The sequence below is a fragment of the Vipera berus genome, assembly GCF_964194415.1.
Source record: "Vipera berus genome assembly, chromosome: 5".
Lineage (NCBI taxonomy): Eukaryota > Metazoa > Chordata > Lepidosauria > Squamata > Viperidae > Vipera > Vipera berus.
This window is the reverse complement of record NC_138207.1, coordinates 95,413,872-95,427,420: the sequence shown is the minus strand read 5'-3', so window position 1 is coordinate 95,427,420 and position 13,549 is coordinate 95,413,872.

Sequence of the window (13,549 nt, the reverse complement as noted above, 5' to 3'; positions counted from 1 at the left end):
GCCAGGGGCTATCTGCCTAATCTTTATTCCATTGTAAGAATGATGTAACACCTGGGAACATCCCTTATTGCTTCAGTTCCCATAACAACCTTGCACCTTTGGATTGGTGGGAGATGAACTGGACAGTTGGGCACTGGGGAGGGCTTTGAAAAGGGAAGTTTTAATGTAAGGTTTTGCGTGGGAATTCTTTAGATCTTGCCTTGCCTTTTTGTTTTCACTGTCTCTCAATAAAAGTTCCTTTTGAAATAATGCCAGTTTCAAGAGTTCTGCTTTGTTGGGAGAACTTGCTGAGGCAGGACCTTACAGGCATTTGAGTTCTTTATGGGTCTTGGGTATGTTTCTTATATCTCCTACTTTGTAACTGGAATTTCCATCCTTTCCATTCTTTACTTCATTATGTCTTTCTTTTTTTATTTCTTCTTTCTCTTTACTCCCTACCATGTTTCCCCAAAAATAAGACCCAGTGTTATTATTTTTTTGCCTCCAAAAGAGGCACCAGGTCTTATTTTGGGATTTGTGTGTATGTCTTTTCCACTCACCTCCGGCACCAATAGCCCCACCCAGCCAGCTCACTTCTTCTGTGGCCGAAGGAGCAGCTTCATTCTGCAGCTGAGAACAGAGCTCCGCGGCCTGCATTTCGCAGTCAAAGGCCTTTCTGGAAGGCCACTGCAGAAAATACTTCAGGTGAAGTGTCTTTGTACGGGGCTTCTGCCTTTCCACATTTGTTGAAAATCTTTTTCTTTCTCTCCACTTCTCTTATCATTTCCTTTCTCTTCGATGTTCCTGACATCTCTACAGGCCATTTTATCCATTCTGTTTTCTTGTCCTCAGATTTATTTTGTAGTCTTAAGGGATAAGTTGTTTTTTCCAATTCTTGAGAATTTTTCCCCACTAGGATTAAATTATGTTCCCTTGTTTTGTTTTGTTTTGTTTCTTTAAGTCTCTATTCTCAATTCTATATTCATTTATCTGTTTTATCTGCTCCTTCTGTTGTTGTTTTCTGGGAATTTTTTTGTTGTAGAGTTAACTTAGAAATAGATTGGTTTATAGTTTCAAAATTATTTTGGATTTCTTTGCAGTTTAAAGTCATTGTTGTTTGAATTAGTTGCAGTATACTATATATCTCCTCCTGTGAAGTATTTATGTTTTCTTGATGTGTTCTTTCTACATGTCTCTGATCCATGATGGCCAAGAATTTGAGTTTTTCTCTTCCTTTCTTTTCTCTGCAAATAGCTTTAGAGTCTGAATTAAATAGATATTTGTAATCCAAATAGTTCAAAAAAGTTTTTTTCCTGAAATTTATAATTCTCTTTGTTTACAGCCCAGATTATTCTTTTTTTGTCACAACTGTTCTTTGTTGTTAAAACTTAGAAGGTCACAACACACATTAGCTTTTCCCAGGTTTTGCCAAGTGTTATATTAAAGTCATAGCTGTCATAGTCTTCATCCACCACTAGGTGTCAGCAACTATTTGTTTTTTTCAATTTCCAAAATAAACAATTATCTTTAAAATGAGAGTCTTAACCATTCAAAGAATTTTAGATTTACCCAGATTTAAGTTTTAAATTTCAGGTTTTATATTTATTTTGCTTCCATATATTTTGATCCTCCATAAAAAGATTAATTCGCTGCTTCCATTAGTATAAGGGAAGGGCAGAAATCCCCCTCATTCCCTTTCAGAGGTATTTTGCTTCTTGGGGATCTTTTCCAGGAAATTAAATGTAGAATAGAAAAGAGAAGATCAAATTCCTCACCAGTTTCAAGCACAGTTGTGCTGGTTAGTGCTTTTGGACTTCGGTTGCTAGTAGCTTGGGCTGGTCAATGCAATATGGCCAACCTTTCTCCTGTTGGGTTAGAAGGCTTTCCCCAAGTTGACCGGAACAGCCACCACCATTCCAGAATCGCTGGAGCACCCTTCTTTCTTTGTTGCCTTTCCCAGGTGACTTAGACCCATTTGCTCTTTAGGTACATATTTTTAGGTCATTTTTTATGGAAACTGTTCCCTATTGTGTTCAATTTGGATGTATTGATTTTCTTCCTTATGTTCATGTACCGGGTAAGTTTTTTTAGAAGCTTTTTGCTCCCTATTGTGTTTCATTTTGGTGTAGTCTTCTTGTTTAGGTTGAGATTTTTCACTTTGCTAAAGCTGGCCTTTACTTTTTCTAGTAATTCAAGTAGTTTACATTTGAAACATGCATAGTTTGGGACTTCTATGGGCATAAGCTGAAACATATGACACACTTTACAAGTCACTATAGACTCTATTTCCATGCCTTTTTTCTTTGTTTGTTAAAAAAATTAAAAATGTCTAAAAATTAAATACCGTACTTTTCCCTGTTGCGAAGTATCAGTATACAACAGTTTACAAAAGTTCTTGGCCTTTGGTTCTCAGTCTTGAGAAATTCATCATTATCTTCCCTGTTTTGAAGTGTCTCTCTCTTTTTCTGTGGTCTTTTATTATTATTTTTTCTCTTAGCTAATTAAGAATTTAAAAAATTCTAAAGAATGATAAGTAAACTGTTTTTTATTTTTAAATTGATTTTCAATTTTTAAATTAAAAAGTTAAAGATTTTTGGGAAAAAATTGATATAGTTTGTAATCCACGCATGTATTGAAAATGACAAATTTGGGAAGTAAAACAAAATCTCAGCTTAAAAGAAAAAACAGTATCTCAGCTGAGACTAAAAAAAATGAAATGTCAGCTTGTTTGTATAAAAAAAGATTATACAAAAATATATACATGGTATAAAAAAATAGTACAAGGTACCACAAAAATCCACAAAACATTTAAAAGTATTTAAAAATATTCTAAAAAATATTGCAGTCTCTGACTATTTGTAATCCACAAAAGATGGTAGAAGGATCATTGCAGTTCAGGGTAATAAAAGTTGGCCATCTAGGTAATAAAAATGTACAATCCAATGGCAGTAAAACTTTACAATAGTTGTAAACAACTTTTTTAAAATGATCACTCAGTTTTCTCAGGATCATCCAATATATTTAAAAAGTTGCATTCAATTCATTCTTGGTTATTTAATTAGTAAAGACTGGAATCCTTATAAATATGCAGAGAGAAAAAGAAAAAAAATTACACCCTTGCAAACAGATCTGTACTTAATTCATTAGAGAAAGAGAGGGGGGGGGAAACACTCATGCAAAAAGATTTGTATGTAATTCATTTTGCAATTATGTATGTCACTATGCTGTCAGTATTGAAGAAAACAGTTCAGTTTATATAAAGAAAATTTTCTCAATGCTGAAAAACCTTCTCAATGCTGCTATTTTGTCAATGTCATCAGGAGAACAAAGGTACAGAGGAACTGTAGTCTGATCACACTACACAGCAAAACTCACCAGAATAAACTTTGCATCCAAATAAATGTTTGACTTCAAAGATTTTTCTTCTCTCCAAGTCCTGTCTTTTCCTCCATTCACTTTTTTTCCCTGTAGTTGCAATTCTGTGCATGTTTAGGAGGGTTTTTTTTTTAGAATTTTAATTAGATTATTCAAGAGACCCCCCACTTCTGCATGTCTGCTCTCTCTGCTCTCTTAGGGGCCTATATCCAAAAAATTTAGGCCAGGGGTGGGAAACCTTGGCTCTTTTATGACTCATGGACTTCAACTCCCAAAATTCCTGAGTCAGCTCTGCTGACTCAGGAACTCTGGGAGTTGAAGTCCATGAGTCATAAAAGAGCCAAGGTTGGCTACCCCTGGCTAGGCTGTCTCTGGTATGTGTGGGGTGACTTCTGATGGGGTTTGTAAACCTTTAGCGTGCAATCACTTCTCCTGTACAAAATCAAAGTGACATAAGTGCAAGCTAAGTGGTGTCATTTGGCTTGTGGCTGAGTCACACTTGCACTGGTCTCTTTCTCACATTTGTCTTCCTGAATTCCAATCCATATTAATAGGACATGATGCGAAAACCTAAGGCTACCTTGTATGCTTAATATTTTACTTATTCAGCCCTCAGTTGACATGGATCAGTTGATGTTCATTCTGGCCAGACAGGTGTGAATCCAACTTCATTGTATTGACATTCCAGCCAACTGCGTTTTGTTTATGGAATCATACAGAAAGGACATTTAAAGCATCAACCTGACCTGCCCTATCTTTGGAGCATCTTAAGGCCTATGTGTTCCTGTCCATTTAGCAATGATCAAGGACTACAGTTGTACAATGTACGATGCTTAAGATATATGCAATTAGGAAGGTGAGTACTTGGAACCTCCATACCTTGAACTATCTGCCATCAGCTTCCTTGTCTGGATATTCTCAATCATAACAGAACAGAATACAGTTGGAAGGATGGTCTTCTAGTCCAACCCCCTGCTCAGGCAGGAAACCCTATACCATTTCAGACAAATGGCTGTCCATTCTCTTCCTAAAAACTTCCAGTGTTGCAGCATTCACCACTTCTGGAGGCAGGTTGTTCCACTGGTTAATTGTTCTAACTGTCAGGAAGTTTCTCCTTAGTTCTAGGTTGCTTCTCTCCTTGATTAGTTTCCACCCGTTGCTTCTTGTCCTGTCTTCAAGCACGTTGGAGAATAGCTTGACTCCCTCTTCTTTGTGGCAGCCCCTGAGATATTGGAACACTGCTATCATGTCACCTCTAGCCCTTTATCCAGGTCATGGTTATCCCAAAGGTGCTTTTCAAAAGGCAACTGGACTTCCTTAGTGAGGTAGAAGTGATTTCAGCTTTTTGAGTTTGTGTGACATGTTCTCTTTCAAAAAAAACCCCTCAGTTGTAAAATTAATGTGTCTCTTATTTTTTTCATTGAGAAGCTGGAGCTGTGCTTTCTGCAGGATGTTTTCTGCCCTGTGTCCTTTCGTTCTGAACACATTCACAGATGGTTGGGGATGATCCTGTGTTGTCTGCATCTCACGTTGAAGAGCAAGTGGGTCCTGTCGTCTGCAAATTTTCTGGAAATCCGTTCCTATTCCTGGACCCCTCGAAGGGTATTTATCCCAAAGTGTATGGCTAATTATCTGTGGAGATTCTCAGTCATCCAAGTCATGCTTGTCTCAAAGGTGCTTTTCAAGAGGCAACGGGACTTATCGAGGAAGTCCAATTGCCTTTTGAAAAGCACCTTTGGGTCATCAGCTTGCTTGTTCATTTATCAGTTTGCTTAAAATATTTTCCTACCTTGCCTTTGTTTTGAAATTCTTATAGCGTTTAATTTGACAGCACTTTGCTACCTTGTGGTCTTTTAAATTAAGGCGATGCAAGCTTGTCAGGTTGATTGCTGGAAATTCGTGTTCCTATAGGCCACGGGTCGGCAACCCGCAGCTCTGGAGCTGCATGCGGGTCTTTCACCCTTCTCCTGCAGCTCCCAGCCATTTGCAGAGAGAGAGAGACAGAGAGAGCCACTTGTGCTTCCCTTCTCTCTCTCTCTCTCTCTGTCTCTGTCTCTGTCTCTCTCTCTGTGTGTGTGTGTGTGTGTGTGTGTGTGTGTTCGAGAAGCTGACAAGCTTATTGGGTGGGGCTCCTTCTTTTTCTGCGTCTCCACAGGAAGCAGGAAGCAGCAGCTCTCAAGGGCAGGAGACCCAGCCCAATAAGAAAGTATGTCAGCTTGTCCGAGAACAGCGTGAAGCCAGCTTGCCAGGTGAGCAGAAGAGCTGAGAGAGAGAGAGAACTCATGCACAGCAGCCTCTATTTCTTTTTAATTAAACTCTTCAATCAAGTTCCCCCCCCTTGCGTGTGTGCTTGTACCTGCACGCGCGTGCGCGAGTTTTGCGACTCCCAATGTCTTTTTTCCTCTGGGAAATGGGTCCAAGTGGCTCTTTGAGTGTTTAAGGTTGCCGACCCCTGCTATAGGCTGAACTTGGTTAAAATGATAATAATCCTACATCTGGGGATCACAGAACAGAATTTCTAATAATCTGCCAGAGTGGTCTGGACATCTAAATTGTTCTATAAGCACTATCATGTCTGAAGGCAGTGATGCCTTTTAAAGAGGACAAGGTTTTCTGGATAGCATGTTGGGTAGAAATACAGCATTGGAATGTGATGGAGAAGATCTTGTGTCACCTTGGACTGATTCTCTCATTAAGTTAATAAACAGATATACCAAACACACACACGCACACTTATACACAAACACCTCATTTTTCATCGGAGGACATCATTGGAAGAGATGCAAAGCTCACACGTAGCACATTTTTTGGGGAATGTAATGGCCCTCAATCATTGTTCAAAAGAGTTTCACTACTGCACAGCTGGCACGTCTAAGTAGGAGATTTTTGCCAATTTGCTTCCCACTCATAGATAGCCTGGCTCCTTGAATCTTTGGGAATAAGTTAATGCTCTGCAGGAAAAAAGAGAAAGAAAAACAACACAACACAGAACATCTGAAACTGCTATTGTGCCTTATGATGACTCATAATTGATCAACGTTGAATCACATTTAATTTCCCTTCCTCCATCTTTCAGAGAGGCTTAAGTGCTAGAGAGAGCTTTATACTGGGCATAAATGTCCTCTAGACCTGGAAAGCAGACGAGAGAGGAAAGATTGTGTTATTCTCTTTACTCCTTGCGGGTTTGCCTAGGGCAGGGGTAGGCAACCTCGGCTCTTTTTTGACTCTTGGACTTCAACTCCCAGAATTCCTGAGTCAGCTGTGCTGACTCAGGAATTCTGGGAGTTGAAGTCCATGAGTCATAAAAGAGCCGAGGTTGCCTACCCCTGCCCTAAGAGTACATGCGCTATGTGTTATTCTCTTTACTCCTTGCCGGTTTGCCTGGGGATTGAAGTTGCAGAAACAACCATCCTCCTTTCTCCTCCACCAGCAGCACCAGGAAATCCTCTGCGGGAATCTTTTGGAAGTAGTATGAGCAACGAAAGGATCCTTGGGGTAACATTGCAGATCCTTGCCTAACTTTAACTTTTGAATTCATAAATAAGTAATTATATTTCACAGGAACTCGCAGAAAAGAATGGCAGTATGGAAAAGATTTGCTGTCTTGAATATCAGGCCTATTTGGCAAGGTACCTGGCGCTTAGGTAAGAATGGCTAAGGAAGTGCACAACACACACACACACACACACACACACAGAGAGAAGGAGAGGGAGAAGGAGGGAGGGAGAATGTATCAAAAAAATCAAGATTCATAGGTCAATCACAATAAATGTTATTAAATATGGCTTTTTTCAGGAAAAAAATTGTGTACTTAGGAATGTTCAAAGATCAAAGCCTCGAGGAAATATTTATTTTATTTTTATTTTAATTCCATTTATATCCCACCCTTCTCCGAAGACTCAGGGCGGCTTACAAGCTTAGCAATAAATATACTGCTCAAAAAAATAAAGAGAACACAAGATAAGACATCCTACTATTAAATACAGTACATTGTGTTGTTTAAGTGTTCCCTTTATTTTTTTGAGCAGTATATTTAGAAAAAAGTGGTACACAATTTGAAGCCTTGGTGGAGCAGTGGGCTAATGCCTCCTTAAGTAACACCAGCTGCCTGCAATTAGTGCAGGTTCGAGTCCCACCAGGCTGATTCAGCCTTCCATCCTTCCGAGGTAGGTAAAATGAGGACCCAGATTGTTGGGGGCAATAAGCTGACATTGTAATAATGCCGCTTGGGGGGGGGGGGGCTGAGAGCCCTAATAAGCAGGCATATACATAGAATGAAGGCTATTGCTAAGCACACTGATTTGTGCTTTAGATTGTAAGCCGCCCTGAGTCTTCAGAGAAGGGCGGGATATAAATGGGATTAATATATATATATATATACTGTAACTCATGTAATAAATGGTCTGTGGGGCAGGGCTTTGGACTGCACCCTGTAGATATAAAACACAGCTTGTAATGTTTTTGTTAGAAAATGCTTTAACCCAGGGGTAGGCAACCTTGGCTCTTATGACTCGTGGACTTCAACTTCCAGAATTCCTGAGCCAACTTGGCTGGCTCAGGAATTCTGGGGGTTGAAGTCCACGAGTCATAAAAGAGCCAAGGTTGCCTACCCCTGCTTTAAGCCAAGGAGGATAATTGTACAATATAAAGTTCTTATAAAAGAAGTACACAAGAGTCTGCATTTACATTACAGGTATTTCCATTAATTCTACAAATTGTTCCTCTACAATTGAGCCAATACGTCTTAGCCAAGTCAACCATGATAAAATAAATTCCTCCTCTAAATTTTACATTTCCAGCAAGAAGAATTTTAAAGTGGTGTTTTGCTTGGCTGTGGGCTAGTGACAAAGAGAGGTTGCAAGAGCAACCTCCACTCCTGGTTCGGAAAGCTAGACAACAGGCCCCCAAACTGAAGTAATTTCTCTATTACTTCCCAGCCAATGAAAATACAGAGATAATAGTCTGATACGGTTAATAAAATCAGATTGTGAGATGAGGACTTCTCCAATAATAGCATGACAGAGTTGGGAGGGGCCTTGGATATCTCCTAGTCAAATCCCCTGCTCACACAGGAAACCCTATACCATTTCAGACAAATTGTTGTCCAGTGTTTTCTTTAAAAAATTTGTTGCTGGAGCACCCACAACTTTTGGAGGCAAGTTGTTCCATCGTAGCTGAAGATCTATTTTCATGGGCCTTTCAATGGCTGGTGATGGTAATGGACATATTTTGTTTGCCTCATTTATACATAATAATGTATTTGTTGTTGTTGTTAGCTGCGAAGTCGTGTCCGACCCATCATGACCCTATGGACAATGTTCCTCCAGGCCTTCCTGTCCTCTACCATCTTCTGGAGTCTATTTAAGCTCTCACCTACTGCTTTAGTGACTCCATCCACCCACCTCATTCTCTGTCGTCCCCTTCTTCTATTGCCCTCAATCTTTCCCAGCATTAGCCTCTTCCCCAGTGAGTCCTTCCTTCTCATTAGGTGGCCAAAGTATTTGAGTTTCAACTTCAGGATCTGGCCTTCTAAAGAGCAGTCAGGGTTGATCTCCTCTAGGACTGACCGGTTTGATCGCCTTGCTGTCCAAGGGACTCGCAGGAGTCTTCTCCAGCACCATAGCTCAAAGGGCTCAATTCTTTGGCACTCGGCCTTTCTTATGGTCCAACTTTCACTGCCATACATTGCAACTGGGAAGACCATAGCCTTGACGATACGCACTTTTGTTGACAGGGTGATGTCTCTGCTTTTTAGTGTGCTGTCTAGATTTGCCATGGCTTTCCTCCCCAGGAGCAAGCGTCTTTTAATTTCTTGGCTACAGTCTCCATCTGCAGTGATCTTGGAGCCCAGGAAAATAAAATCTGTCACTACCTCCATTTCTTCCCCATCTATTTGCCATGAATTAAGAGGGCCAGATGCCATGATCTTAGTTTTCTTAATGTTTAGTTTCAAGCCAACTTTTGCACTCTCCTTCTTCACCCGCAACAAGAGGCTGTTTAGTTCTTCTTCACTTTCTGCCATTAGAGTGGTATCATCTGCATATCTTAGGTTGTTAATATTTCTTCCAGCAATCTTAATTCCAACTTTTGATTCATCTAGCTCTGCCTTTCTCATGATGTGCTCTGCATATAAGTTAAATAGGCAGGGCGACAGTATACAGCCTTGCCGGACTCCTTTCCCAATTTTGAACCAATCAGTGCTTCTGTGTCCAGTTCTCACTGTTGCTTCTTGGCCCACATATAGATTTCTCAAGAGACAAATAAGATGGTCTGGTACTCCCATCTCTTTAAGAACTTGCCACAGTTTGTTATGATCCACACAATCAAAGGCTTTAGCATAGTCAATGAAGCAGAAGTAGATGTTTTTCTGGAACTCCCTAGCTTTCTGGATCTAAATGATCCAGCGTATGTTGGCAATTTGATCTCTAGTTCCTCTGCCTCTTTGAAATCCTGCCTGTACTTCTGGTAGTTCTCGATCCCCATACTGCTGAAGTCTAGCTTGTAGGATTTTAAGCATAACTTTACTAGCATGAGAAATGAGTGCAATGGTGCGATAGTTTGAACCTTCTTTGGCACTGCCTTTCTTTGGAATTGGAATGTAAACTGATCTTTTCCAATCCTGTGGCCACTGTTGTTTTCCAAATTTGCTGGCAAATTGAGTGCAGCACTTTTACTGCATTATCTTTTAAGATTTTGAACAGCTCAGCTGGAATACTGTCACTTCCACTAGCTTTGTTGTTGCTCAGCTTTTCTAAGGCCCATTTCACTTCACATTCTAGGATGTCTGGCTCGAGGTCAGTGACCACTTCATAGTGATTATCAGGGACGTTAAGCTCATTCTTGTATAGTTCTTCTGTGTAATTTTGCCACCTCTTCTTAATCTCTTCCGCCTCTGTTAGGTCCCTACCATTTTGGTCCTTTATCATGCCCATTTTTGCATGAAACGTTCCCTTCATCTCTCCAATTTTTTTGAAAAGATCTCTCGTCCTCCCTATTCTATTGTTTTCTTCTATTTCTTTGCACCGTTCATTTAAGAAGGCATTCTTATCTCTTCTAGCTATTCTACAATAATGTATACTGTATGTTATAACTTACCCAGTGTTCATTTTATTGGAAACGTCCTTTTGTAATATTTATTGCATGTAAAATCATCATGTGCTCTTCTGTGCTGCGGTAGGAAATTTTTGGTGAGCTATAAGTGCCTCCAGTCAGAGAATGTCGGCTGGTGGCCCCCAGGGGGAGGGCCTTCTCTGTGGGCGCTCCGGCTTTGTGGAATCAGCTGCCGGTTGAGCTCCGGATGGCACCGGATCTCCGCTCCTTCCGGCGCGGGTTAAAGACCCATTTATTTGAACAAGCTGGCCTGGCCTGATGGGGAATTACTTAGGGTTTTAATATTTATATATATTTTTTATTGTTTTTATTGTGGGCAATAATTTAATTCTTTTTTAACTTTTGTACTTTTGTAGTTTTAAGATATGCCCTGTTCACCGCCCTGAGTCCTTCGGGAGAAGGGCGGTATAAAAATTTAATTAATTAAATAAATAAATAAATATAATCTATCCAGGATTAACATCTGAGGACACTCTTAAAAGGATTTTAATTAATTTTTTAGAAACGGTGCTGTCACTCTACGACTCTCTGGAAGACATCACTGAATTCCTGCCTGTGGGGCAGCCAAGCAAGAAAAGAAGAAGTTGATAAGGAAAGGGCAGAACAGAGAACCAGGCCAAGAAAATGATGGGGAAGAACTTGGTTCCAAATCTTGGAAGTTTCCAGGGCAACCAGCACAATCCCAGGGCTGCAGGAAAGATTCCTTTTCTGATTAAAACTCTCCTACTTTGGAACTTGACATACTAGGAAAAAGGGGGGGGGGAAATAAATTCAAGGAGCTAAAATAAATCTCAGCATTTTGGTTCAACGGCAAGGTAGCTGTTCCAAAAAAGTACCAAACCCAGGAATTTTCAAAACTATCCTCAGTGTGGCTGTTGACCTTAAAAAGATCCCAGGTAGTTAGTGACTTACCCAGATTTTACGTTGCTAAGTGAAACGGTTGTTAGGTGATTTTTCCCCCCAATGTGCGACCTTTCTTGCCACAGTTGTTAAGTGGATCGCTCCAGTTGTTAAGTCAGTAACCCGGTTGTTAAGTGAATCTGAATCCCCCGCTGACTTTGCTTGTCAGAAGGCTGCAAGAGACGATCACGTGACCTTGCTGCAACCGTCATAAATATGAGTCAGTTGCCAAGCGTCTGAAATTTTGATCACGTGACCGTGGGGATGCTGCAATGGTCGTACGTGCGAAAAATGGTCAGAAGTCATTTTTTAGTTGTGACTTTGAATGGTCACTAAATGAACTGTTGTAAGTTGAGGACTACCCGTATTATTATAACTTGTATGCTGGGAAGGTAGAAAAGAAAGCTGTGGAATTACCTCTTTCTCTGCTCTTCAGCCACCAGCAAATCTCAATACTCTGGGTAATAATTTCATGCTCTTTGGCCCAGTTTGCACCACGATGAAGGCTGAATAAAACAAGGGACAGTCTGTTGCTGGAGGTACATACAGTACCTAGAAGGAGAATGAGGGCTTCTCACCCAGGTCTTGATTTCTGAACCAGCGAATGGTTCAATGAAGTTTTATGAGCAGGTGCAGAGTGTTGAGATTTTGGTGATCTTTGGATCTTACCATTTGGTTGCCATTTTACAGTTTATACTTTGTGTGTGTGTGTGTGTGTGTGTGTGTGTGTGTGTGTGTGTGTGTGTGTAAAGGTAAAGGTTCCCCTGCACATGCGTGCTAGTCATTTCCAACTCTAGGGGCTCATCTCCGTTTCAAAGCCGAAGAGCCAGCACTTGTCCGAGGACATCTCCGTGGTCATGACTAGATGCCAAAGGCGCACGGAACGCTGTTACCTTCCCACCGTAGTGGTCCCTATTTTTCTACTTGCATTTTTACGTGCTTTCGAACTGCTAGGTTGGCAGAAGCTGGGACGAGTAACAGGCGCTCACTCTGTTACGCGACACTCGGGATTCAACCCGCCAAACTGCCGACCTTCTGATCGATACACACAAACACACACACACACACACACACACACATACAGTAGTGGCCAAAATTGTGGAAACCTTTTGGGGAAAGTGTATGGTAGAAATGCCACCTTTGGTTAAGTTTCCACCAATTTTTCTTCTAATTTCTTTATAAACTGTACCCTTGTTCACTTAATAATACTATTTTACATCGCTTTCTGGGTAACCAGTCAGCTCTTTGCACCATTACTTTAATTTTATTATGTTTTACAAGCTCACTAAATGAAAGAACACAAAAAAACCCCAACCAACTTGATAGCGATCACATAACACACTGGCAAATGTCCTCCTCTCAGCTTCAATACATGACATCAATAACTGAATCCTACTGAGATCTGATTGGCTCATTGCCAAGACAAGATGACACCTGATTGGCTCTCTAAACACTCATGCTCATTGGCTACAATCGGATGAAGGAAAGCTACCTGATATCAACCTAAGGAAATTGTGCTTCCTTTGTCTGGTTATTTGGCTATAACGTTTCATAGAATACAGTACAGATAATTGAACCTACATTGTTGCATTACATTCTTGATTAAATTATCTTTCCATTGATATATAATTTTATGGTAAAGGTAAAGTAAAGGTAAAGTTTCCCCCGCACATGCGTGCTAGTTGTTTCCGACTCTAGGGGCCGGTGCTCATCTCCGTTTCAAAGCCGAAGAGCCAGCGCTTGTCCGAGGACGTCTCCGTGGTCATGTGGCTGGCATGACTGGACGCCAAAGGCGCACGGAACGCTGTTACCTTCCCACCGTAGTGGTCCCTATTTTTCTACTTGCATTTTTACGTGCTTTCGAGCTGCTAGGTTGGCAGAAGCTGGGACGAGTAACAGGTGCTCACTCTGCTACGCGGCACTCGGGATTCAACCCGCCAAACTGCCGACCTTCTGATCGACAAGCTCAGCGTCCTAACCCACTGAGCCACCGCGTCCCAATTTTATGGTACTACTCCCAAAAAATGGTGTTATTAACCATCAAACCTCAAAAATACACTTTTCTCAAAAGGTTTCCACAAGTTTCGACACTACTGTATATTGTTTATCATTATGTGATTTTTTCCTGATTTTTTTTACTTATAGTTTGTTTCTATGCTCTAAACCACCAAAAGTGGGCAGCCTT